At 41.3% G+C, this 27,527-nt stretch overlaps 1 protein-coding gene across 2 annotated transcripts in view; it reads right to left on the reverse strand.

The window, feature by feature from the left end:
* LOC122789925 (zinc transporter ZIP9-like) overlaps positions 1-27,527 on the reverse strand; it is a 677,153-nt gene that overhangs the window by 50,776 nt on the left and 598,850 nt on the right. The gene's annotated exons all lie outside the window — the stretch shown is intronic.

Here is a 27,527-nt window from a genome sequence, read left to right on the forward strand (position 1 = left end):
CACAAGAGTGTGACAGAACCACAGAGAGACACAGTCACAAACACAATTTCAATAAAAAGCATTCTAAAAAATAATAATAATAATAAAAAAGAAAACGCAGCAAGCTTTTCTGTCAAAGGATTCAAAATAAAGCCTTAAATAAATGGTGACTGCCATAATTTACTCATGATTATGGCAGCACAAGGCAATGACTGAACAGAACTAGAGCAGCCCCAGGCCAGACACTCTCTAAAGCATTCACCAAAGACCACAATACAACTGGAAAGGGTTTAAAACACACACACATACAATAAACATCAGAAAAAGCAAATATTTTGCCAGAGAATAAATACTGAAACATATCTTTTTTAAGAAACAAACAAATCAGCATCAAACACAGTTCAAACATTGACACAAAAAAAGGCAGCGGGACGGGGAGGAATTAAAAAAGGGGGTTTCTTATCTGAGCTGTGAAGATGAAGTAAGCCAAAGAAAAGCAGTCTTCTTAGAGATCTTTCTCTTCCAGTGGCACTAGAAAAAACCTGAAGGATTTCTGTCCGTGGCTTTGAGGGACTATCCTGTTTCTCGTACTGAAAGGTCCTTTGCATCTGCAGACAAGCAGTGGGAGGACTCCTGAGCTTTGACAAACTACCAAATAGAGAGTAGCAGGGCACTACTACCCTTATTACCATAAAGCAGTGTGTTTGTTGGACATGGATACTTCTTTAAGACTAAAGAACTTGACCATGACCTGTATGGTCTATTTTTATATACATCTTTTCATGGAAAAAAGAAAACTGTACTACATTTTTTTTCTAACAACTGCATGCAAGTTTACATGATACAATAAATTCATTTTATTAAAGCAAATACATTTTGACACAGAACTATAGCAAGGTTTGGTTGAAAAAATCACTCTCGTAATCACACTGTTACTTATTATCAGTTCACTGTAATACTGTCTTAGTAGTGCAGGTAAACAATATGCTTTCATTTATTTACTGTTAATAGGCCTGTCTAGATTTAAAATACAGAATTAGAATCTACCTTTAAAATCACAGAATGTCTCGTTGGGAGGTTGCAACGCTATTAGTTGTACCACTCAAAATTATTAAATGTCTCGCAACATATTTAAATATTTTATAACCAGAAATCATGTGCTGATAACCTGCTTTTAAATGTTTCTTTCACCTCAGAACTACTCCTAAATACCTCAAAAAGAGATTTTTTTTTTTGGGGGGGGGTATACAGACCATTAAAACAAATAATACTGAATGTTATAAACCAAACAATTCCTGTACTCACTAGAAAGACAAAGCCTCCCAGGGAACTGTGCAAGTATACAATTATCAGTATGTAAGGGTATAATGCATGTATAATGCATGTAAGGAAAATGGATGACGGGGTAAACACCCACTTCCTAAAAAAAGCTGAAGGGGAGACTACAACAAAAATTGGAGCAATAAGAAATATGGGCTAGACAGCCTCTGAACAATCCGAACAGTACTAATGCAGAGCAACAAAATGGATTTATTGATTCATCCATAGAAGACTGTGAACAGGCCCTATAAATGAATGCAATTAAAAAAAAACAGCCGGATTTTTCACCTTGAAAATATGATACCATTCCGTTACCAAGATTTCCAGATTTTGTACCACATTCATCTTAACTGTTTTCAAATGGGCACAAAAATATAAATATCAACACTTAAATAAATTATAATGTTAATAACCTAGAGGACAGAAGTGAATTCCATAAAGATATATTTCAGCAAAATCTATATACTTATGAATTCTTTCAAAAGTCTATGAATGTAAAATATCTAGCCTTAGTGTAGAGGCTTGCAAGCATTATCTCTAAAAGTGACGCTTGGTTAAGCTACAGATAGTAGCACTCTTACAGAGATCCAAAATCAAAACAAGAACAAAGGAATTACTTTAGAAACTACGCAGGGGCTAGAATTTGGTTCTGGTTAGACAATAAAAAGATACTGTGTAACCAGAAAGAAGCCTGCCCAATGATGGACCAACAGAAACCTAATACTCTAAGAGGTGTCAAAGGAGGAAAAAAGGTGAACTGCTAAAAAACTCTGAAGCAAAAATCAGTGAAGACAGGTGCTCTCAAACAGACTTTCAGAAAGAGTTAGTAAAAAAACAGGAAGGACAAAAAGGATGGCACTTGCGTTAGAATCATTATGGAAGTGGCACTAAGTACTAAAGTGAACTAGGCAAGAAAATGCATCGTTCTAAAACAATTTATGCCCAACAGAAAAGAAAGCTAAAGAAAGGGGAACTCTCAAGAGGCTTGTTCACTATAAAAAGACAGAGAAGAAGTTTCAGTGCCGTTTTAGGAAAAAGACTCTGCGTCTTCCACATCAAGATAATCTATAATCTAGTCAAGAAAGTAATTTATCAAGGTTACTGACTCACAAACTTTAAAAATGCACACCTGGAAGATGACACGTTAAAATTATAGCAAAGGAGAGTATAAAGAAGGTTGTACTGGAAGACAGTGAGCAACGCATTCCAATTGCTTCATACATTAATCTTCTTCTTTCGGCTTTTCCTGGTTAGGGGTCGCCACAGCGGATCACCTGTTTCCATTTCTTCCTGTCCTCTGCATCTTGCTCTGTCACACCAACCACCTGCATGTCCTCTCTAACCACATCCATAAACATTATCTTAGGCCTTCCTCTTTTCCTCTTACCTGGCAGCTTCATCCTTAGCATCTTTTTCCCAATATACCCAGCATCCCTCCTCAGCACATGTCCAAACCAACGCAATCTTGCCTCTCTGGCTTTGTCTCCAAACTGTCCAACCTGGGCTGACCCTCTAATATACTTATTCTTAATCCTGTCTACCCTCATCACACCCAGTGCAAATCTTAACATCTTTAACTCTCCTACATCCAGCTCTGACTCCTGCCTTTTTGTCAATGCCACTATCTCTAACCCATATAACATAGCTGGTCTCACTACCCTTTTGTACACCTTCCCTTTCACTCTTATTGGTACTCATCTTGTCACAAATCACTTCTGACACTCTTCTCCACCCACTCCATCCTGCCTATACTCTCTTCTTCACCTCTCTTCCACACTCGCCATTGCTCTGAATTGTTGATCCCAAGTATTCAAACTCATCCACCTTCACCAACTCTACTCCCTGCATCCTCGCCATTCCTCTATCCTCCCTTTCATTCACACACATATATTCCGTCTTAGTCCTGCTGACCTTATTCCTCTCCTCTCTAGAGCATATCTCCACCTCTCCAGGGTCTCCTCAACCCATTCCCTACTCTCAGTACATATGACAATGTCATCACAATGTCATCTGCAAACATCATAGTTCAATGGGACTCCTGTCTGATCTCATCTGTCAACCTGTCCATCACCAGTACAAATAAGAAAGGGCTCAGAGCTGATCCTTGATGTAATCCCACCTCCACTTTAAACACATCTGTCATTCCCACTGCAGATCTCACGGCTGTCACACTACCCTTGTACATATCCTGCACCACTCTTACATACTTCTCTGATACTCCCGCCTTCCTCATACAATACCATAACTCCTCTCTAGGCACCCTGTCATATGCTTTCTCTGTACTTCTCCATGAACACTCTCAGAGCAAACATCATATCTGTAGTGCTCTTTCCTGGCATGAAACCATGCTGATGATCATTAATCATCACCTCCCTTCTTAACCTAGCTTCCACTACTCTTTCCCATAATTTCATGCTGTGACTGATCAGTTTTATCCCTCTGTAGTTACTACAGCTCTGCACATCACCCTTATTCTTAAAAATCGGTACCAAAACACTTTTTCTCCACTCCTCAGGCATCCTCTCACTTTCCAAGATTTCATTAAACAATCTGGTTAAAAATTCCACTGCCATTTCTCCTAAACACCTCCAAGCTTCCACAGGTATGTCATCTGGACCAACAGCCTTTCCGTTCTTCATCCTCTTCATAGCTATCCTTACTTCCTCCTTGCTAATCCATTGCACTTCATTATTCACTATCCCACATCATCCAACCTTCTCTCCCTCTCATTCTCTTCATTCATCAGCTCCTCAAAGTACTCTGTCCATCTGCTCAACACACTCTCCTTGCTAGTCAGTACATTTCCCTCATTATCCTTTATCACTCTTACCTGCTGCACATCTTTACTAGCTCGGTCCCTCTGTCTAGCCAATCGGTACAGGTCCTTTTCTCCCTCCTTAGTGTCCAACCTTTCATACAACTCTCTATACGCCTTATCCTTAGCCTTTGCCACCTCTCTCTTTACCATGCACCTCATCTCCTTATACTCCTGTCTACTTTCTTCATCTCTCTGACAATCCCACTTCTTCTTCGCCAACCTCTTTCTCCATATACTCTCCTGTACTTCCTCATTCCACCACCAGGTCTCCTTGTCCTCCTTCCTCTGTCCAGATGTCACACCAAGCACCTTTCTAGCCATCTCCCTTACTAGCTCTGCTGTAGTTACCCAGCTATTCGGTAACCCTTTACTGCCACCCAGTGCCTGTCTTAACTCTTCCCTGAACTCAACCTCACAATCACCCTTTTTCAATTTCCACCATTTGATCTTTGGTGCTGCCCTCACACTCCTCCTCCTCCTCTTCTTAATCATCAATGTCATTCTACAGACCACCATTCTATGCTGCCTAACTACACTTTCCCCCGTCACCACTTTACAGTCTCCAATCTCCTTCAAACTGGCCCTCCTGCATAGGGTATAATCCATCTGTGTGCTTCTCCCTCCACTCTTGTATGTCACCCTATGCTCCTCCCTCTTGTTAAAATACGTATTCACCACAGCCATGTCCATCCTTTTTGCAAAATCCACTACCATCTGACCTTCTGCATTCCTTTCCTTAACACCATACCTACCCATCACTTCCTCATCCCCTCTGTTCCCTTCACCAATATGCCCACTGAAATCTGCTCCGATCACCACTCTCTCACCCTTGGGTACAGTCAACACCACTTCATCCAACTCACTCCAAAATTTTTCTTTCTCATCCATCGCACACCCAACTTGCGGAGCATATGCACTAACAACATTCATCATTATACCATCAATTTCCAGCTTCATAAACATCAGTCTATCCGACACTCTTTTCACCTCCAAACACTCTTGGTATACCGTTCCTTCAGGATAACCCCTACCCCATTTCTGCTCCCATCCACACCATGATAGAACAATTTGAACCCACCTCTGATACACCTAGCCTTACTCCCCTTCCATCTGGTCTCTTGCACACACAATATATCAACCTTCCTTCTGCCCATCATATCAGCTAGCTCTCTCCCTATACCAGTCATGCTGCCAACATTCAAAGTTCCTACCCTCACTACCACACTCCTAACCTTACTCCTCTCTTCCTGCCTTCGGGCATGCCTTCCCCCTCTTCTTCTCCTTCTCCTCCTTCGGCCAACAGTAGCCCAAATTCTGCCAGCACCCTGTCGGCTAACTTCCACATATCTCATTTGGCAGATGTTTTACGCCGGATGCCCTTCCTGACGCAACCCTCCCCATATATCTGGGCTTGGGACCGGCACGAAGAAATGCACTGTCTTGTGCATCCCCAGTGGCTGGGTTCAATTGCTTGATACATTAATAGCATACAAAAAAACATATTAACATGTTCTATTTACATACACTATACATCAGATTTTCTTTCTTTAGAACTATCATTAGTCCAGCATTACATAAATTGCTCAATCCCTGCCTTCCTCAGTGGCTGGGTTCAATTGCTTGATACATTAATAGCATACAAAAAAAACATATTAACATGTTCTATTTACATACACTATACATCAGATTTTCTTTCTTTAGAACTATCATTAGTCCAGCATTACATAAATTGCTCAATCCCTGCCTTCCCTTAACCTCATTCCTCCTCCTGAACATTATTGTGTATGAATTGTTTCCAATATTTCCATTTACTTCTATGTAACTTGCTCCTTTTCTTTTCTAAAGAGAGATTTTCCAGTTCTTTTATCTCTTTTGCAATATTCAGAGTAGGTTTCGCTTTGATTTCCATTTTCTACTAACTGCTACTTTTTGGCAGCCACCAGAATTAAACTTAACAAGGCTTACTATGACTAGCAATTCAGATCTTGTGTCCCAACTCAAAAGAATCATTTTCATAGCTACAGAAATTTGCTCAACCAATATTTCTGGCAGAGCACTTTGTAGGGAATTTTAAAGTCTGCCAACTCTTTAACACTCCCAAAACATATGTTCTCAGTTACCATCTTTCCCAATCAGATCTCCAACATTTGTTATCGTCTGAAGAAAAATTCTTTGAAGTCTACTTAGGGTATAAAAGTATCTATGCAAAATATTTTCAAGCAAAAATCCTAAACATTATAGGCTTTGTTGCATATCTGGGAACCATACACATGTCCTCCCATTGTTTCCTTGTAAACTGCTTTTCCAGTTTCTCTTCCCAATCTTTTCTAACCTGCTTTGATTTGTTCGACAGATACCATGCACTATTTTATATGCCCTACGAATGATCCCTTTTTAATAGCAACTTCTGCTCTAGATTCAACTAAAAGTCAACCAGAGTAGTTTGTCCACTTATGATTCCACTATCCCTTTCTCTTTGCCTGTACTGTGATGTCAGTCTCTGGTACGAAAGGAAGTCTGTAGCCTGTAGCCCAAACACCTTCTTGGCCTCATCCAACTCTATTAACTATCCCACTCTTGTTATTTCCTCCCAACACCTAGGTTCCTTTGCCAGTTTTCTCAAGTAAATTCCAACCCCCTCTTACCCATTTTCTTTATCCATTCTTGCAGTCATCCCTATTGGCAAAATCTCCTTTCTCCATTCTCATGTTGGCTTAGGTCTTAGAATACTTTCTGCTGCTTTATGAATATAATATTCTGTATGGTTGCTTTTATTCTCCTTAAGGATCTGCATCCAAAACCCACCCTCCCCTTACTTCTTGAACTTCTCTCCTGCTTCATCATCATCCCTCTGCACTTGGAATTATAACCTTCTGCTTGTATATATGTATGGTTTACTATCAAAATTAAGAACTGCAGTTCTTCGTTTAATCAGTTAGCTGAAAATAAATCTCGAAAATGAAAACGTTTTTTCTTCAAAATGTCGGCAGCAGTTATGCTGATAATTCCCAATTCGAAATTATCAACATTTTCCCATTACCTCGACTTCCGGTGATGTTTGCATTTATGTTTTGCAGTGGGGCAAGCCCCCCTGTGACCCCAAACCCCCTGCTTATTATATATATATATATATATATATATATATATATATATATATATATATATATATATATATATATACCAATGCTGAGATTGCACTACAGTGAGGAAAAGGGTAAATTAGCTCATCTGCACTGTACCCCAGCCTCCACTGAAAACGTCGAGTTTACATTAGCGCATGTATACCAATTTTTGCTAATATAAACTCAACCACTTTCTGTTCTGAATTACAACAGCTTACAAACCACTCATTCGACCAAGCAATATTCGACTTTGTGCCTTTCCGAATTTTTAAAGTAAACCTACATACACAGATATAATATATCTATATATATATATATATATATATATATATATATATATATATATATATATATATATATACACACACACACACACACACACACACACACACACACACACACACACACACACAGATATGTGTGTGTGTATATGGGTCCACTTCTTAATTTCGAAAGTCCACAATCTCGACTTTCAAAATATCAAACCCAAAATGTCGATATTGTGGATTCTCAAAATTAAGAAAAAAAAAAATCATCAAAAAACATGGTTTTGCAGGGGGGCAAACCCCCCTGCACCCCCCACAACCCCTGCAACTTAAATATACTAACTCCGAAATGGCGCTACAGTGAAGAGAATAGTAATGCTCCCATTCCGCACTATACAGTGATCTCCATTACCATTGTCATCACTGTAGTGCAATCTCAGAGTTAGTATATTTAAGTTGCAGGGGGTGTGAGGGGTACAGGGGGGCTTACCCCCTGCAAAAGCATACTTTTTGATATCTCCTTTATTTTTTATTTTTTTCTTCTCAATTTCGAGAGTCCACAATCTCGACATTCTGGGTTCAATATTTTGAAAGTCGAGATTGTGGACTTTTGAACTTAAGTTGACCCGTAGATATATATATATATATATATATATATATAAATATATATATATATATATACAGAAATATATATATATATATATATATATATATATATATATATATATATAAATGTATAAATATATATATATATATAGACATAAAGATATATACTATCCAAAAATGTATAACTCTGAAATATCCCTTTAAATTAGGTAATCCTAAACCACCTTCTTCTGTTGGAAGGATAATTTATCCCACTTAGCTCTTGCCCTCTTCTCCGAGATAAATTCCTAAATTCCTTCAACTCTTTATTTTACCATCTCCTCTGCTTGATAAAATCTGCCTAACCAGTATATAAAATTAAAGGAACTAAAAACGTTTTCACTGCATGTATCTTACTATCCATATTCATAAGCAAGAGCTTCCAGTTTCTAATTTTTTTTATCTTTTGTTCTCTTTCCTCATATACTTATCTACCATAACAGAAGCCTTTTTAATCCATACAGCAAAATACTTCATCTTATCATGTCCCCATACACATAGGTATTGCTGAACCAATTTGTGAATGGGTACATCATTAAATGGCTATAACCTTTGTTTTATCCTCATTAAATTTATATCCCAAAGTGACATGAAACTGTCTGAAAATGTTCTACTGCACTGATATGTCCTCTTATGTTTTTATCAGGTACAAGACAATATCATCTGTAAATAAAACCAACTTTTCTTGATTACCATAAAATTATATCCTTGAATTTCTGAGTCCTTTGTTTTCCTTGCTAATGACTTTAAATATAAAGCAAATAACAAAGGGGAAAGAGGATATCCCTGCCTGGTTCAAACATAACTTATTAGATTACAACCCTCCCACTTTAATTCTTGCCATAAATCCTTCAAGTATCATTCTAATTGCCCTTATTCCTGTGTCAAGGAATGCAAATGCTTCCATTGCCCTACTCATAAAAGTTCTACCTCCCTCTGTATAATGATTTCTGTGCATCAGGACCCACCAACAACAGTAGCAGTTTTTGTATACTGCTTCCCTATGAATCATTGCTGTTCTATTAAGGTTATTAAATGTTTGTTTCCCCTCCACAAAAAAACACACTGCTCTATATCTATCAATTCTGGCAACACATCTGCTATTCTTTTAGCAACATGTAGAAATAAATACTTTATAATTATGGTATAAAATTGAAATGGGTCTATATGAATCTGGGTCTGATGGGTCTTTACCATCTTTGGATAATACAGCCACCGCAGCTTTCTTCTAAGATGGTGCCTCCCCTCCTTTTACTTTTACTATTAAACAAAGTCTCCCTGAGCTCCCAGATAATTATTACTTTCTTCCATCCTAACTGCCAAATTTCCACTGGAATACCATCTGTTCCTGGAGACTCCTCCTATCGTAATTAGTAGTTGTTGAGCCTCATCTCCCTCCAACATGGCATAATTAAGTCTTCCATAATTATTTCCATCTGTGCTCTTTCTTGATTTCAACATTTATCTGGTTTACACAAATTTTTAGAAAATTTCCGAAATACCTCAGATACCTCTCAGAGTCTCTGGTTATTTTTCTTGTCATATGCTCCCTAAGTCTAGGGATAACCCTTTCTATTTTCCATTGCCTAAATAGTTATGCTAAAAGTTTTGTGCTCTGGAGTTATCAATAAATAGTTTCTTAACAGCAATCTTTCTAAATTCATGCACATTATCCAAATACTCCCTTATTTTCTCTTTAACACTCTGCAGTTGTGTTTCTTCTTCTTCTGTGAGATTTCCCTTATACTGAAATATTTTAATCTTTTGCCAGCCCCTAAAAGTAATTCCTGTTACTTCTTAACCATATCTCTTTCTCTTTCTACCCTGTTTTTAAACTCTATTTTCATTTTTTCTCACTCACTATCACTTCTGAAGAAATTTCTGTCTTCCCTTATAATGTTTGATTAATTTCCACTACGCATTCCTTGACTTCTTCTCTTTTTAACATGTAAGTGGGAAAGCACCAGTGTTTCAGTTGTACTTGATTACCCTTCATTTTATCATAGTTTTTATTAGTGCATGATCTGAAATAGTTTAGGGATGTCTGCTAAAGCTTTCAATTAAATGCACATGCTCTTGTGAAAAAGAAGTTATGTCTTGCCTTAACGTTCCATCTGAGTTGTTGATCTTCTTCCAGTCATCACTGATGGGTTCAGTTCCAAGCCCTCGGAACCAAGTCGGCCTTATACCAAGCTTGCGTGCACCAAAAAACTCTCAAGCTAAGCTGCTACCCACAAAGCCCTTTGCTCAGTTACCTCAGATCGAGTTTGCATGCAACATATAGAGAAAGAATAAGCCAGAGGCCATCTGCGCAAAAACTCTAACACACCACGATGACCCAGAAAATCCACCAAGAACCTTAGGAGGGGGTCAGTGGCAGGGTGTGATGACTGGAAGAATATCAACAACTCAGCTGGAACGTTATGGTAAGACACAACTTCTTTATCTGAATTTGTTAATTTTCTTCCTATTCATCACTGATGGGATCGAGTCCCCAGCTACTTGGAGAACCTGGGTGGCCCTTATGGAAGAACATTCCTGAGAACCATTGAGCCAAAGGCCGCTTTTCCCCTGGAGATCAGATGTAATTTGTAATGCTTGATAAAAGTGTGGGGCTTAGCCCATTTGGCAGCTGCACAAATGTCATCCATGGAGGCCCTAGAGTGGAAGGCAACAGATGCTGCAATAGCCCTAGTTGAGTCAGCTTTGATTTGGCTCAACTTAGATCCCTCCGTAAGTGAATATGTGAAGGAAATGCAATCCCTGAGCCATTTAGACAAAGTAACTTTTGATACTGAACATCCCATTCTAGGGCCTGCAAAGGAAACGTAAAGCTGGTCTGACTTGCGGAATGATTTCTTTCTGTCCAGATAAAAGCGTAACTGCCTATGAAAATCCAGGGAATGTAGGCAGTATTCTCCCTTGTTTGAGTAATTTGGGAAAAACACACACAGCTCAATGGACTGGTTAATGGAAAAGTCAGAAACCACTTTGGGGAGAAAGGATGGGTTAGTTCGAAGTGATACTCTGTCCTTATGAAAGACCAGATAAGGTCTCTTGATACATAACGCTTGTAATTCCGAAATTCTTCTTGCTGAAGTTATAGCCACCAGGGATAAGGATTTCCAAGATAAGAATTTTAGGTCACAGGTGGCAGCCGGCTCAAATGGGGGCACAGAAAGAGCCTGCAGAACCCAGGACAAATTTCATGCCTCCACTGGCTGTCTAATGGGAGGCCTGCTGTGAAAAATATCCTTGAGGAAGGTCTTGCAAAGATGAGAGGAGATGAGTGGTACTCTTTCAGACCTGTTATGGAAGTTGGAAATAGCTGCTAAATGGACTCGGATGGTAAAAGCCGAGGCACCTTTGTCAAACAGCTCAGCCAAATAATGAAGAATAGTGGCCAGGGGGGCTGCGAATGGGTCTAGCTCCTGATTATGTGACCAAACAGAGAATCTTTTCCACTTATCTCTGTAAAGTTTTCTGGTGGATGGTTTATGAGATGCCAAAATAATATCCCGAACAGGTGAAGAAAGAGTTTCTTGCCTGGCAACTAATGGACGTGGAGAAACCAAGCTGTCAGCTTGAGGGTGAACAGATTCGGAGGAGTCAGCCCTTGTGGGTGAGAAATTAGTTCCTGATGAGTGTCTAGGATCCTAAGAGGTTGTAACAGATGAGGTCGGAGGAAGAGAAACCACACTTGAAGAGGCCAAAATGGAGCAATGAGGATCACTTTGCTTCTCAACTGAATCGCCTTCCACAGAAAAAGGGGAATCAGAGGAATCGAAGGGTAAGCATAAAGAAGACCCGTGGGACAATCGTGGACTAGAGCATCTCTCATTGACTCCCCGAGAAGGGGAAAGATGGCAAAGTAGCTGCTGCATTTCACATTTGAAGGGGAGGTGAAAAGGTCGCAGCATGGCTGGCCCCAGCGACAGAAAATTTCCGTTGCCGCATTAGGGTTGAGAGACCACTCGTGCAGATGAAGTATGCATCTACTCAGTCTGTCTGCAATCACGTTGGAGCTCCCCGGGATGTGCATTGCAATCAGGAAGCAGTTGGAAGCTATCGCCCACTGCCAAATTCTCATGGCTTTGCGACGAAGGGGGTAAGACTTGGCCCCTCCCTGTTTGCTTATGTACCAGACCACGGACATGTCCGATTGGATAGCAATCTTTCCGGAGGGAAGAAGTGAATGAAAAGCTTGCAACGCCAACAGCACCGCTCTTAACTCCAGGGACATTGATAGGCAAATTGACCTCTACATCGGACCATGTGCCTTGGACTAACTTTCCCTGGAAGTGGCCCCCCCACCCCATCAGGGAAGCATTCGTGGTCACCGTGGCACAGGGCTGTGGAACCTGGAAGGGATGACACCAAAGATTTTAATCTGTATGCATCCACTAGAGGAGATCTTGTTTGCAAATGTTAGTGATGAGAATCTTTGAGTTCAGGGGGTGAAGATTGGGTATCCACTGGGCCTGAAGGAGCCATTGTCATAATCTCATGTGTAGTCTGGCTAAGGGGACTATGGGGATGGCTGTGGCCATAGATCCTAAGGCTTGAAGAATCTCCCTTGCAGACACCTTGCTTTGGCAGAGTATCACCTGAACTTGTGCCTTGAGTCTCTGAAGCCTGTGGGGAGGAAGAGAAATTAGGCTTGACTGCGTGTTGAATATTGTCCCTATGAATTCCAGTTGTTGTGATGGATGGAGGTTTGATTTCTTCCAGTGTATGGTGATGCCTAATGACTCTGCTTGGGGCAAGGTGTAACAGAGGGCCCTGACCAGGAGATGCTTGTTGGGAGCAGAGAGGAGACAATCATCTAGATATGGAAACACCTGGAATCCCTGAAGTATCAGATGAGCTGTTACCACTGCCAGACATTTTGTGAACACTCTGGGGGCCGTCGAGAGACCAAAAGGCAGGGCTGTGAACTAGTAGTGATTGGTTCCCAGCTGGAAGTGAAGGAGGCTCCTGGAGCGCTTGTCCATCTTGATATGGTAATATGCATCCCGGAGATCTAGTGAGCACATCCACACACCCACCTGCAGATAGGGGAGGATGGATTGAATTGTGACCATGCGGAACTTGGTCTGAACTACTGATTTGTTTAGATGACTGAGATCCAGAATGGGCCTCCAGTCCCCTGTTTTCTTTGGCATGAAAAAGAATCTTGAGTAGAACCCTGATCCGCACTGATCTGAGGGGACCTTTTGGATGGCTCGTTTTTGAAGGAGCTTTCGTATCTCGGAAGCTGCCTCCTCCCTTTGACTGGGTGGAACATCAGGTGGGGATTTTGGAGGTCTTGGATAGGAGATTAGTGGAATATGGTAGCCTTTGGTAATGATTCTCTGCACCCACTGATCGTTTGTAATGGACAGCCAGGCATCTTGGTGCAGAGAGAAACATGCCCCGACTGCTTCCAGAGGAAAGCAATTGGGCAGCACCTCAGGAGCGCTGATATGGTCTACCTGAGAAGGAATCTTTGGAGCCCTGGTTCCAGGGACCCCCTCTGCCCTGAAAGGGGCATATTCCATTATTGGAACCCCCTCTGCCTCTAGAGGAGTCCTCACCATGTGCATCTCGGAAAGGACCTTGAGACTTCTTGTGCCACATTTTTCTGCTCCTCTGGTTCCTGGAGAATGAACGCTGAGGTTTGGACAAACATTGGCCAGCGGCAGACAAGGTCTTCCTGTCTTGCTTGCACCTGGCTAGTGTATCCTTGACCTTTGCAGCAAACAGAGCCGAGGGCTTGATAGGGGCATTTAGAAAGGAAAACTTGAAGGAGTCCGTGAGGTCACAGATGCACATCCAGGCATGATGTCTCATGACTATGTCTGCACCCGCATCTCTAGCTGTTCCTTTGGTTGCATGTGACAGCAACCTCATGGATGAATTAGATATGGGTTCTAGGGTGGCAAGTTGGGAAACAACCTTATCTCATGCTCCATCCGATATTTGACCCACGAGAGTTCTGGAGAGTTTGGAGATAAGATCTCTCTGGAGCCTCGTAAAATGTGGCATAAAGTTCAGAGACCTAACCGCGAAGGTCACTGATGCAAAGACTTGCTTCCCTAACCTGTCCACTGCCCAGGACTCTCTTTTGGGTGGGTGAACAGCAGGACTCTCTTCTGCAAGGTCCTTTTTCATGGCAGCCGCCACCACCATAGTGTGCACTGGCAAGCCTCTGGACCAATGGGGTTGATCCTCTGGAGGGGAGAGAACTTTGTCTGATCTCCTGGGGATAGCCTCAACAGAATCGGGGTTATTCCAAGCCCGTTGCACGATGAGCTTAACCAGCTCATCAGCCGGGGGGTCACCCAAGAAGTAGAGGGCCGAGAGCGAAAGGCCTGCAGGAATATGGATTCCTCTGAGGAAGGGGATGAGGACTTCCAGTCACCCCTCTGTTTCAAGATCTCCATGATGTCCCTGAAGGAGACATCATCAAGGGGCAACCATGGGGACCCTTCCTCATCATCGTAGTCCGTATCCTCTGTGAGTGACACCTCCGGGGAGTCCGTGTGTCTCCTCTTACACACCCGTTTCCGAGAGGGTTCTTCGGTGGGAACATCTGAAGAAGACTCAGAAAGTGAAATGCCCTGAACAGGGATCTCCTGGGCCTTGAGGTGTCTGAGTCCTGGGGGGGGGGGGTGGACTTTTGACAGCTGCGGCTCAGAAAGAACTGGGGGAATAACCAACTGTGGAGGAGTGCTGACAGCAAGAGCCCTCTCCATCACCCGGAAGGTGGGCCCGCCCAAAGAGGAATGGGAGCCCGGAACCGAAAAAGACTGAATCGGAACTGGGGTCACACCCTGCTCTAGATGGTCCACCCCTGGGGAGGAAGCCTCAATCAAGCTCGGAGCGGTAGTTACCCTCTGCACAGACATCGGGGCCGACACCAGGACCGGGGGCTCAACCCCCCAAGCATGAGACTGAGGAAGGGTGGGCTCCAACGGAACCGGCACCCAAAGGGATCTTGGAACCTCAGACATAGTTGCTGTCAGCGCCGAGGAAGGAATTCCTCTGTTAAAAGTTGGGTAGATGAGCCTCGGAACCGAGGGATCCAAGAGAGGAGAGTAAGTAGAAGTTGCTGGAGAAATAGACCCAAAGCCAGGAGTGGGATAGGGTCTAGGCGGATTTGAGATTCCCCTAGCAGTCAGCAGCTGATCAAGAAGTTGCACCACATCCAATTCGGAAAGGCTCCTGGTGGATCTCACCGATGCATCTGAAGGGGATTCAGGCCGGTCCAAAAAGGGGCTGCAGGCTTGTCTGGCAAATGGGTCCACACTGGATGAGTATCAGCTCCATGGTGTGTTGCAGAATGGCACAGACGATTCCAATTTTGCAACAGGTAATAATGGTATGGTCGGAGCCATGAAAAAGCTCAGAGCAGAAGTCATTATAGGAGTGGATGATAGGAACAGTTCCAATGTCGTTGTCGGAACCAATAACAGGGTCGATAGGAGCAGTTCCGATGTCGTTGTCAGAACCAATAATGGAGTCAAGACGGGCAAAGTCAATGCCGATAAAGAAATGGAAATACTGGTAGGTATCAAAGACGTAATACTGGTCGGTATCGAAGATGTCATACTGGTCGGTACCAAAGACGTAGGTGGTGCCGTAATTGTCGGTGCCGGTGTGGGTGCTGATGAGGCTACCTTGGTAAACTTTACTGGAGTTGAGCTCGGAGCCAATGTAGTAGTCGGCACCGAGGAGGCAGAACGGTGTTCAGATGATGACTTATGGGCCTTGTGCTTATGACCTTTACCTCTGTCACTGGCTCGTGAAGAGCGGTCCGATCGAGGACGTTCTTTATCCAAAGCAGGAGGGGGTGAGATCTCCATCGCAAAAATGGCCTCTGAGAAAGGCGAAGCAAGCAGGCCCTTTAAAAGAAGTTTGTTACGACGTTCATTCAGCATTCGCTGACTGAAATTAGAACAGATATCACATGGGGGTTTCGCCGACAAATGCAGAACCCTCAAACAGTAAACACATTCCTCATGGAGGTCACTATTTGGCAGATTACTGCAAGAAGAGCAGTGTTTAAATTCCGTAGTTCCCTTTTTTTCAGACATTCCAAACACACTCTCGCACACAAGGGACAGACAGAGGAAAGAGCGGAAATGGAGGAGAGAAAAAGGTAAATACCAACAATGGTAACAAGATACCATAAAGGTAGAAAGTTAGAGATACCAAGAAGTTACCAACAATGGTAAGAGAGAAATACCTGTGTGTAGAGCAGTAGCAATATAGAACAACAAGAACAAGTTATAAAGAAGAAAATAACTTTTTCAAACTATTACATCTTTAAGAAAAAAGCAATTAGCTGGAGAGCTCGGTGAAACGCTGCTATATGGCTGTGGAGCAAATGAGATCTGGGGTAACTGAGCAAAAGGCATTGTGGGTAGCAGCTTAGCTTGAGAGTTTGTTGGTGCACGCAAGCTTGGTATAAGGCCGACTCGGTTCCGAGGGCTCGAAACCGAACCCATCAGTGATGAATAGGAAGAAGATTAACAACTTCAGATATATAACTTCTATCCATTTTAGCCCAGTTCCTATATCTTGAGGAATAATATGTAAATTCCTACTATTGAATTCACATCTTCCATGCTAAATAGTTTCATAAATTTCTTCAGAAATCTGCCCTCTTTTTTACATACTTCTTTTAGGTCTCCCTGATACATCCTCACTACTGCAAATCAAGTTCCACTACCCATCTGTGGGCAATGCTCCCTGCTGAAAGCCGATTATTTCTTCAAACATTTTTCTAAGCTCCACAGCAGGAGTTTTAGGTGGAATTTAAATATTTGCCAAAGTAATCCTCCTCCCTTATCAATAGATCATTACTACTACAAATCTACCATTACTGTCTTTTTTACATCTTCTCTGTTGGAATCCCTCTAGCCATCAGAATCCTTTGCCTTGATATTCTACTGAATATCCACTCTGAAATCCTTTCTTTGTCAAATTTACATGGTAAATTCTTTCCAATGTTTCTCCTGTAGCTATTTGCAGTCTGCATTTCATAATATAATTCAATACTCTTCCCTTTTTGTTTATGTCTTGAAGGCCATTTACATTCCAGGATACAAGATAAAAAACTATTCTTCCCACCTATTATACATTTATACGTGACAGTTTTTCGAATACATATTTTCAACTTTTGTCTTACATGCACACAGTAATATTTGGCACGCTGATCTTTTTATAAAGTCACTTCTTCTCCTCTCCATTTGAACCTATGTCACATTTTCAAGACCTTTTGTTTTAATGAAAACCCTCAAACAAAAAACTAAAGATATTTTCAGGGCACTGCATCCCCTGTCATCTTAGAATAAACACACAATTCTATTTACAACGTAAACAAATGAAGTTTAATCCTCTAGATCAGAACAACTGCTCCAAATCAACAGCTGCACTCACATGCATTATCTAACCTAAAAGTAAAGTTACCCATGTTAAATCACCTGGTACAACCTGTGTTCCCACTTACTCTGACTGCTGACTGTTCTTTTCTTATCTCTAGATCCCTCCCAGATGTGAAAAATAGTTTGTATGCCTTCAGAAAACATTAACCTTTAGCTGTAAGTAAAAGTGCATTATCAAGTCCAAAAGAAAAAAAAAAAACAAGAACCACAATTAGTGAAGGTAGAGGCCCAGGAACGACACAGACCAAAGTCCAAACCACAAATCCAATTTATTGACAGCAAAAACAGACCAAATGCAGCCAAACACTTTCGTCTTTAGCAAAGACTTCTTCAGAACTGCTTGACATGGTTATCTCCAACCTTAAATAATCCTAATACATCATGTGATCAAACATTCACATGACTCAACTTTAGTTTAGTAAATGCATTGATTATAAAACTTCAACAAGAATTGTTGTGAATATCAATTAAAATTGCATGAAAAATGAACATAAGTATAACAATAAAAATTGAAAATAAAAATAATGTTGAGAACAAAAATGGTAAAAAAATCAGTGTTACAGCAACAAATGTATGAGTAACATGGCATAATCAGCCCTCAAGACTTTTTAGCTTTAATATAGGTGTAATAGAACAAGACTCATTCAAACCGGAGGGGGGGGGGGTAAGGGCATCACACACAAGAATCCATATGAGCTTTTTCTTGAAAGATGTTCATCAGTGTAAAAGCCCCTTGGGTCTGGTTCCAAGAAATCAATCAACCATCAATTTAAAAAGGTGACCAGGATAGGCGGAAATATGTCTGTACAGTGCGTTGTCTTCGCTTTCTTGATTTCATTGAGATGTTCATATTTTCTCTCTTTTAAAGCTTGACTAGTCTTGCCAATGTAAAATAGTTTACACTGTTGGCAAAGTGCACCATAAACCATTCCCCTGGATGAACAATTAAAATATTTTTTCACCTCAAATTTCTTGTCTTTGATGAAAAAAGACTCACAACAGAGTATATGTTGACAGTAGTTACAGTGGTTACATTTATACATACTGTTTGGTCTACTGGTAGTAAATTTGCCCTAATTCCTTTCCAGTAAACTTTTAAAACATTTGTCTTTTAAAACATGTGCTGTGTTAGAAGAAAGGCTAGTAAATTAGGCTATTGACTGTAAGAAATAACACAAGGAAAGAAATACAGATTAGCTATGTTGAGAAGTAAAATAACAGATAATTTGGTAGTTGTCAGTTAAGAGCAAAAGAGTCAGATTATTCCGCTCTAGGGGAGAGGCCACTAGTTTTCTTGGATGGCTGTTATGTAAAAACCCTTTCAAAAACATTGTGACATGAGAATGCATTGAAAGAGGAGGATCCATGAAGTAACATAAGTAAATGAACCTTGACAGAGGAGTAAGAAAGGCCACAGGAAAGTAACTCTCACAAATACTGCAAAACCAGACAACTAGCACTGAATAGGTGCTGATTATGCTGTTGGCACCAACTAGAAACCCTTTTCTATTTGCTAATATATGATTTTCTAGTAGCAGACTTTCTTGCCTCAATTAGGTCCTGCTGCACATCCTCAGTAAACAGGTGCTTAAAGGGAAATAAGACCCTATCATCCAGGCAGGTAAATGAAGTTGATTGTGGTTGAACTGTATCAAGCACCCCCCATGTTGTGCAAGTAGATCCACTCTGTGAGGAAGCTTGTGGTAAATGCCCCTGGACATTCCCAAAAGTAGGGAGAACCACTATTGGCTGGGCAAGACAGGAGTCACCACAATGATCTTGGCGGATTCCTTCTGAATCTTCAGAAGAATCCTGGATATCAGTGGAAAGGGTGGATAATGAAACAAAAATATTCCTGTCCAAGTAAAAGAAAAGACATCTGTCTACCAGGCCTCCTTGCATGCAGTCCTGGAGCAGAATCTTGCCTGATGATTGTTCAGACAAGAGGCAAATAGGTCTACTTGAGGAGCTCCCCACAGGTGGATCAAATGTTGGAACACCCTGATTTAGTTTCCATCTTTAGTGTCTGCTCTTGTCCTGCTCAACTTATCTGACACAAAATTTTGCTCTGACAGAATGCAGGATGCCCATATAGGGAGATTGTGCTGTAAAGCTATACCCCAAGGTTAACTGGCTACTCTATAAAGGAGGTACGACCTGGTTCCTCTTCTATGTTGATGTACCACATAACAGTGGTATTGTCTGTAACAAACTAAGGAGGTCTTGATGAACAAAGGGGACTCAAGGTTGAATAAATTGATTGGGGCAAGCTTTTTTTTACTGTGTTTCTACCCTTAAATTGAGTAGCATAGTCTGGATACAGGTTTGCTGCATCCAGAGCTGTTTGTTTTTGCCTTTTGTGTTTCTGGCAGCCATCTTGTGAATGTGTTCTGTGTTTTTGGCAGCCATCTTGTTTTGGTGCGGGCCTATCTTCTCTGCTAGTGACAGTAGCAGGGCTGCTTGGACCTTGTCTGGCACAAGCTGACTGGTAAAGAGAGCAGGGGCTAGATTTCTGTGCTACTAGAATCTTCTATTTTTTGTGGTATTTAAACCCCGTGTTTGAGCTGGTTTGGGCTTGTTTGCAGATCACGCACCACCACTGCACTGTTTTTAAACCATTGTGCGGTATGTCAGCTACAAATTTTCCTTTAGTAGCATTTGTGTGATCACCTACTAGGACTTATCTTACACCTTCCACCCTTTACCCCCTTAGTTTTCTCTGGCCTCTGTCCCTCAGATTCTGACAAATACACATGGAGAATTTCCTACGGTTACTCCTGCCAGTCAGGTTGACATGGGCATCCTGAGACAGTGTAGCAACTGCCTGGTGTACACATGTACACGAACAACCCTCTACTACTACCACCTAGGAACACAATTTGTGAGAGATGCAGTTACATTAAGAACCTACAATCTATGCTCTCTCCCTCACAAGTCAGTACATCTGGCACTGAGAAGGTTGTCGGTACAAACACCACACCTCAAACACCACCCAGACTTACACACCCACATTTGTGGAGGTCCTCAACAAAAACATACCCAAGCAAAAGAGCCCTCCAAAGCAAAAAAACACACAAACGCCACAGCCCACCACACCACACACCACATAGTCCACACACCTATGTCTCACAGCCACTAAGGCCTAACTATAATCCCAACATATTAGTCATAGGAGACTCCATTGTCAGACACACAGATCACCAAGCTGGATAATGAAAAAGTCACATTTAGTTGTTTGTCAGGTGCCAGAATCCCCCATATCACAAATACACTCAAGTCTCTCAACAACAGGTACTGTTATAACTCTGTCATAGTCCATTTTGGCATGAATGACTTGAGACATACCTCCCTGGACTATATGAAGAGAGACATGATCGAGCTCGCTGAGTATGTGTCCCAGGCAGGTATGTCCCTAGCCTTAAGCAGCATTCTACCGTCACCCAGAATGATTCCTCAATACAAATAGAAAATGACTAACAATTGGCTTAATTTCTGGTGTTTTTCCAAGGGGATCCAGTACGTGACAGCCTGGGAAGACATGAGTGACAGACCATGATGCTTTGCCAGAGATGGCCTGCATTTGTCTCCCTTGTGCTTCAGGCTTCTGGCAAAGGCTCTTACCATCCCATACTGCCTTTTTTTAGGCAATGCCATGAGGTCAAAAATACCAACATGAAAATTTCATCAAAATGCAAATTAAAAGTCATGCTGCTAAATGAGTCTAAACATGAAGCTGCACTCATTGCAAGCATTCTTAACCCTGGAAGATGCTGGCATTTGTGCAGTCACAGAAACCTGGTTCAAAGCTGTGGAGAGCACCCCAGCCATACCAGGTTACTCATCCTATCATACATTCAGATCTCAAACCATGGGCAGCAAAGCAAAAGGAGGTGGAGTTTCAATTCATAATAAAGACATACACTCCTCCAGTTTGGTCAGACAGTATGATGCACATGAGACACTCCAGGTGCAGTTAACCGTTGACAAGACCCCTATTAAAATCATAGCTAGCTACAGGCCCACAACTTTGACTTAAGATGCCCACTCCAGCTAACTGGACTTCTTTGAATCTATCACGATTCAACCCTTTACCCTGATCCTGGGTGACTTTAACTATCCAACCATCGATTGGAAGAAGTACTCATGTCAAAACACAAATGCTCAGAGATTCATTGAGTTTGTTAATGCAAATGCCTTGGACCAGCTGGTCGGCACCCCAACAAGAGGTGATAATATCCTGGACTTGGTATTAACCAACATGAGTACAGTAACTATTGCAGGAACCCTACAGTGTCATCCTCCCTGGTAAGATCCGACCACAAAGTGGTCACTTTCAAAGTTACCATCTCCTCTGATGCCCCCTCCCCCAGCTAGGGTCAAACAAAAAAACTTCTCCAAAGCGGATTACAACCTCCTGAGGGAAGGTATAAACAGCTTCACAGCCCTCTCCCCCTCCACAGGAACTGACACACATGTCCAAACATACACTAAAGTACTATATGAGCAGTTATATAGATGCATGGAATCAGGAATACCCGACAGGACAAAATCATCCTCTTCAAGGAAGAGTAAACCTGTCTGGTGGACATATGCAATAAATAAACTCCATAATAAAAGGAAAAAAATTGCTTTCCAGGACCAAGAAGGAGCAGGTGCCTAAATGGAAGCAAACTCTGCTTAGCCTGAGCAAGCAAATAAGAGCACTAGTAAAATCCTCCAAAAGGGAGGTCATGCCTGTTAAATTTAGTCGACTTCTTTGAGACAGTCACCAAAGCCATGGACGAGGGGATGACAGTGCATGCCTCCTGCTTTGACCTGGCCAAAGCCTTCGACACTATTCCCCATTGGGGTATAATAGATAAACTCTCTCAACTATCCATATGTTACCAGATGGGTAGCAAACTGGCTCACTGAAAGAACCCACCTAGTCAAAATAGGGGAAGACACTTCAAGCAGTAGACCTGTAATGAGGAGTGCACCCAAGGGATCGGTCTTGGGGTCTCTGTTGTTTGGGATATACTTTTCTGATGTGCAGGCCAAAACCAGTGGGCTATGGCTGACGAAGTCTGCAGATGACTGCAAGCTGGGCACTGTCATCAACTCCCCTAATGATGTGGACATCCTCCAAGAGGGTCTCACCCAAACAAATAACTGGTGCCAGGAACATGGCCTCAAACTGAATGCCAAAAAATGCATCATCATCCTATTTGGGGAGAGTGATGTCCTCACAAATTACCACATTAATAGCAAGGTCCTAAGCATGCAATCAGTAATGAGAGACTTGGACACTCAGGTAGATAGCAAAATTAATTTTGAACACCATATGGCCTCCATTGTATGGAAAGCTTTCTACATGGCCTACATCATTAGTAAGGGTATCTCATCTAGGGACAAGGAGGTCATAACATCCCTGTATTCTTCCCTTATAAGACTCATTGCTGAGTACAATGCCCCTTTTGGCATGTGCCTCACAAAACAAGTGCAGCAACTGGACAGACCACAGAGGTTCCTCACTAGGAGAATCCAGGGCCTCAAACATCTACCCTACACAGATAGGCTAAAAGCCCAATCCCTCTACTCAGTCTCCACAGACTGCTCAGTGGTGACCTCTGAATGGCATACAAAGCTATCTCAGACCCAGCTCTGATGGGACCTCTGCATATCCACAAGTCAAGCTCCACTCGCTTAACCCACATGCGTAACCTCAACCTGGTCTGTGACATCAATAGGACTTGCTGGTGGGAGAGATTTGTGTCCCAGACTCCCTCTTTTGTGGAATACACTCCCTCTCCATGTAAACATAGCACCTCATTAACCCTTTTTATGTGCAACCTGGATAGCTGGATGGGGAACGGAAAATACACCCTTAGGATTCCACCTGTGTCCCTGCTGGACAGTGGCATAGGGTGCTGACTTGTTGGAACATAGGCTAAATTATTGGCTAGGCTTGTAAGGGCCTCAGGGCCAATAGCCAAGTAACTTCCTATGATCCTAGGAAATTTAACATAGGGAAGCAAGTATTACTACTAGTTGTAGTGCCTTCCATGGAGAACACATTTCTAAGTGGCATAAGTCATTTTATGATGAATAAAATAAATGCAGTAAAAAGTTAGACATCCAGAAAAAAGTCAGGTAAAACAAATCTATCACATTAATGTACTAAAACTATGAAACAAAGAAGAAGGTTCTGTAAATAGCTTGCAACTGAAATTTATACAAGATAGACTAGAGAATCTCCACCTGAAGTACAACAGGAGGAATCTTTGTCACAAGTATAAAAGCAAGAAGTAGGAGAATTTCTATTCAGAAATAAAGGGATTTTCTCAGAAATGTCTGGGAGAAGCAAGCTGACAGAATAAAGCATAGAGACAATATCTGGAATGAAGGTTAGACCAAGACTTTACAGAGTACAAGAGTCACTGAAACTATTAGTAAGAGAAAAAGTTCAAAAGATGCTTGCTTTACGGATGACATAAGAATCTCAAAGTGAAAAAAGCAGTCCAGTCGTGCTAGGGCCTATACTTGATGGAAATATCAGATTCTGTAAACAGTTTTGGAAACTAAATAGCATTTGAAAGTTTGGCAGCTATCCCATGTCCAAAACTGACGAGTTGACAGTGAACCTAAGAATTGCCACATACTTGATAATACTAGATATAACAAATGGGGTAAATATTGTGTTTGTAATCTATGAAGGTCTATTTCACTGCACAGTGTTACCATCAGTGCATACACAGAGCTCCAGCCACCTTTCAAAGACAGCTGGATACAACACTGAACCAACACTCATGTTATGCTGCTGTATACCTAGATGATGTGGTCATCAGTTCAGAGAATTGGGAGGCTCACTTCCAAATGTGACAAGCAAGCTTCAGTGTCAGTGTATCAACAGACAGCATACTCACCTTTGATGGAGAAAGCTGTGGGTTCTATTCCCACACCAGGCAGATCGATTGCTGCTACTGCAGTGCAGCATAAGGGGGATGCTACACTAGTGAGTGTGCCATCCTTTGGTTGAGATGTTAAACAGAGGCTGCCGCCACTACAGTTGGTGGTAATTTGGGTGGATGTTAAAGATCCCATGGCACATATCGAAAAGAGTAGCGGATGTTCCCCTGATGCCCTGGCCAGACTTCCCCAAGTAGTACAAAAAACACTTTGGGTCTCCCATGAAAAGAAGCTACAAGCCTACTGGGACTAACCCGGTCCACAAAGAAAAAAATAAATGTATAAATAATTAAGCTTAACTATTAGGGTTACTACCTGTCCCACTTTGGGAAGGACAGTCCCTCTTTGGGCAGTTGTGTCCTGACAAAAAATATTAAAAATGGCAAATGTCCTGAGATTGTAGGACATAATTATGTCCCATATTTTATGTAATAGTTGCATAAAACAGTTATTCTGTATCTAAAATACCTAAATGTTACAAGAAACAGAATAAGCAACTAAAATACTACAAGAATAAGCTTTTATTTAGGCAAAAAAGTTAGGTTCTATCCTTTGTAATGACCATGGGTATGTGTCGGCCTGTAAAATCTGATGTGTGTCCCGAAAATGCCCCACTTTGGCCATTTGAAAAGGTGGCAACCCTATTAACTATGAATGCTAAGAAGAGTAGTTTGGGCATGGTGAAAGTGAAATATCTGGAATACCTTATAGGAATATGCATGATTAAGTCACAACCTAGGGAAAAAAAAACAGTCCATAAATATTAACCTGTACCTTCCACTAAAAACAGGTGAGGGCTTTTCTTAGATTAACTAGGTACTACTGAAACTTGCACCAAATTTTGCAGCTATCACTTGCGCTTTGACAGATCTCACCAAAGGCAAAACTCCTGGCAAGATGAACGAGTTTCTTGAGGCAGTGATAAACTATAAAGATGGCACCAAAAGAGAAGGTCCTTTCATGGTGCAATAGTTTTTTGGAGCAGATAGAAAGTATTTAATGACATAAAGAGAAAGTTATATTCTGAATCAGTATCAGTAACTCCTGATTGCAATAAGGAATTAACCTTGCATACAGATGTACCAGAGGTAATTTTGGGAGCAGTGTTGTTGCAAGACTGTCAAGACGAGTAGCACTCTATGTGCAATATCTCTCAAAAATCAGGGGAATTTTCTGGATTCCTTAACAAATGGTCTAATGTGAACAGAGTTTTTTTTAATACAGCTATACAAAAGTTTCTCCACTTTGGTATTATTAATAACAATACCCATTTGCCATAAAAAACAAGAAATGACTCCAGATTCTAACATGTACGTATTGTGCTTGATGAGCAGCAAAGGTTAGTGGTACATTTGTTGGGCTACGCTCAGACAATGCTACAGTGTTATGAGTGATAGTGATATTCTTTGTTACATTTGCAGTAGAGAGGAAAAGTTAAGGATCCCATTCTGCAAAGTACTAACACGTCCCCAAAGAGTAACGTTCATACGTTGGCGCATATAATTCATTTTCAGTGAAAACCTTGAAAGAGTTAAAAAAACCATTTACTGGGCAGATCTTGTGTGTATAACATCATCCTTACTAAGAAAGGTTAAAAGTGTTGAAACTGTACTTTTTTCATTATAGGTAACCTGGGGGATGTAATTTTTGTTTTCAATTGCCTCAAAAATGAATTTGTGGATGCTACAATAAACATCAACTTTAAATCTCATGTACGAAAGACCAGGAATAGGAATCATTTTGTTAATCTGCCAGTTGTGATTTTGTTTTCAATTGCCTCAAAAATGAATTTGTGGATGCTACAATAAACATCAACTTTAAATCTTATGTACGAAAGACCAGGAATAGGAATCATTTTGTTAATCTGCCAGTTGTGAACTCTAAAGTAATAACTAAAAGTTTTAGCCATAGGGCAGGTGCAATTTGGAATTCAGTTCTACTACAAATCAATTGACAACACTGTCTACCTTTAAGTTTCAGTTAGATGATTGATTATGGAATGGTGTACATGACTTTCCTAGGTAGCCTCTTGTGGCTTTGAGTTTATCAAACCTCACACTAAACTCTAAACATCAATGAACAATGCTGAAAAGAAATATTAAGCTATTGTCTGAACTAGACGTTCTATTCCTTGAAGTACCATTTAGGTAGTCATTTCAGCCTGGTAATTGATCATGCCCCACTGCAATGGCTAAATATAAAAACAAGATGGCAACATAAAAACTGTTTATTTGCTGGGCACATTCCCCCAACTGCTTCCAATACATCTTGATTCATACACATGCACTAGCAAATAGGAATGCTGATAGGTTATCAAGGCCCTGCAACCCACCACTGTGAGTCCATAGCAAATGGTTTTGTGCTTGGACTAGAGCAGTTGTAACATTTTAAAGCGGGTAGTGTGCCACTAAATGTGTATAAATTGACTTGCATCTATAAAAGGTTCACCACATTTTATTCAGGAAACTGTATTAATTAGTTAATGAGAAGTCAGTGATTGTTTCTTTTTTTTTTTTTTTTCAAAGGTTGACTGACAAAAGCAAATCATAATTTTTTTTGTCAATCAAAAGTGCACAGCAGATCAAAAAGAAGTTCAGACTGAATACGTGTAGAATTAGACAACCCAGTCTGAGATCCATCTTGCTTTAATTTGAGACACGTTCAGGTGAAGTTTTTTTTTTTTAGCTGTGGCTTCTGAGGATGAGGACACTCTCTGGGACCAAACCTAAATTTCATCGAGAGAATGAAGTGTGTGCCTGATATGTCAAATGTGCACAACAACGAATGCAGGATTGGCTGCGTGCTGGTGATGCCTAAAGCATGAAGATGGATTTCTGAATGTAAGCATGAGTTTGGTGCTGGCAGTGTGTGTAAGTGTGAGTGTTAGTAGGTTAGGGTTAGGATAAGGGTTAGGCAAGGGGATAAATGTAGTGCTTTGGGTTGGTTGGATGTTAATGCCAAAACGTTTGGATATTTCAAAAGTTCTGGCGCTAGGGAT

The sequence above is a fragment of the Protopterus annectens genome, chromosome 15.part0 (assembly GCF_019279795.1).
Source record: "Protopterus annectens isolate FY-2018-M chromosome 15.part0, PAN1.0, whole genome shotgun sequence".
Lineage (NCBI taxonomy): Eukaryota > Metazoa > Chordata > Ceratodontiformes > Protopteridae > Protopterus > Protopterus annectens.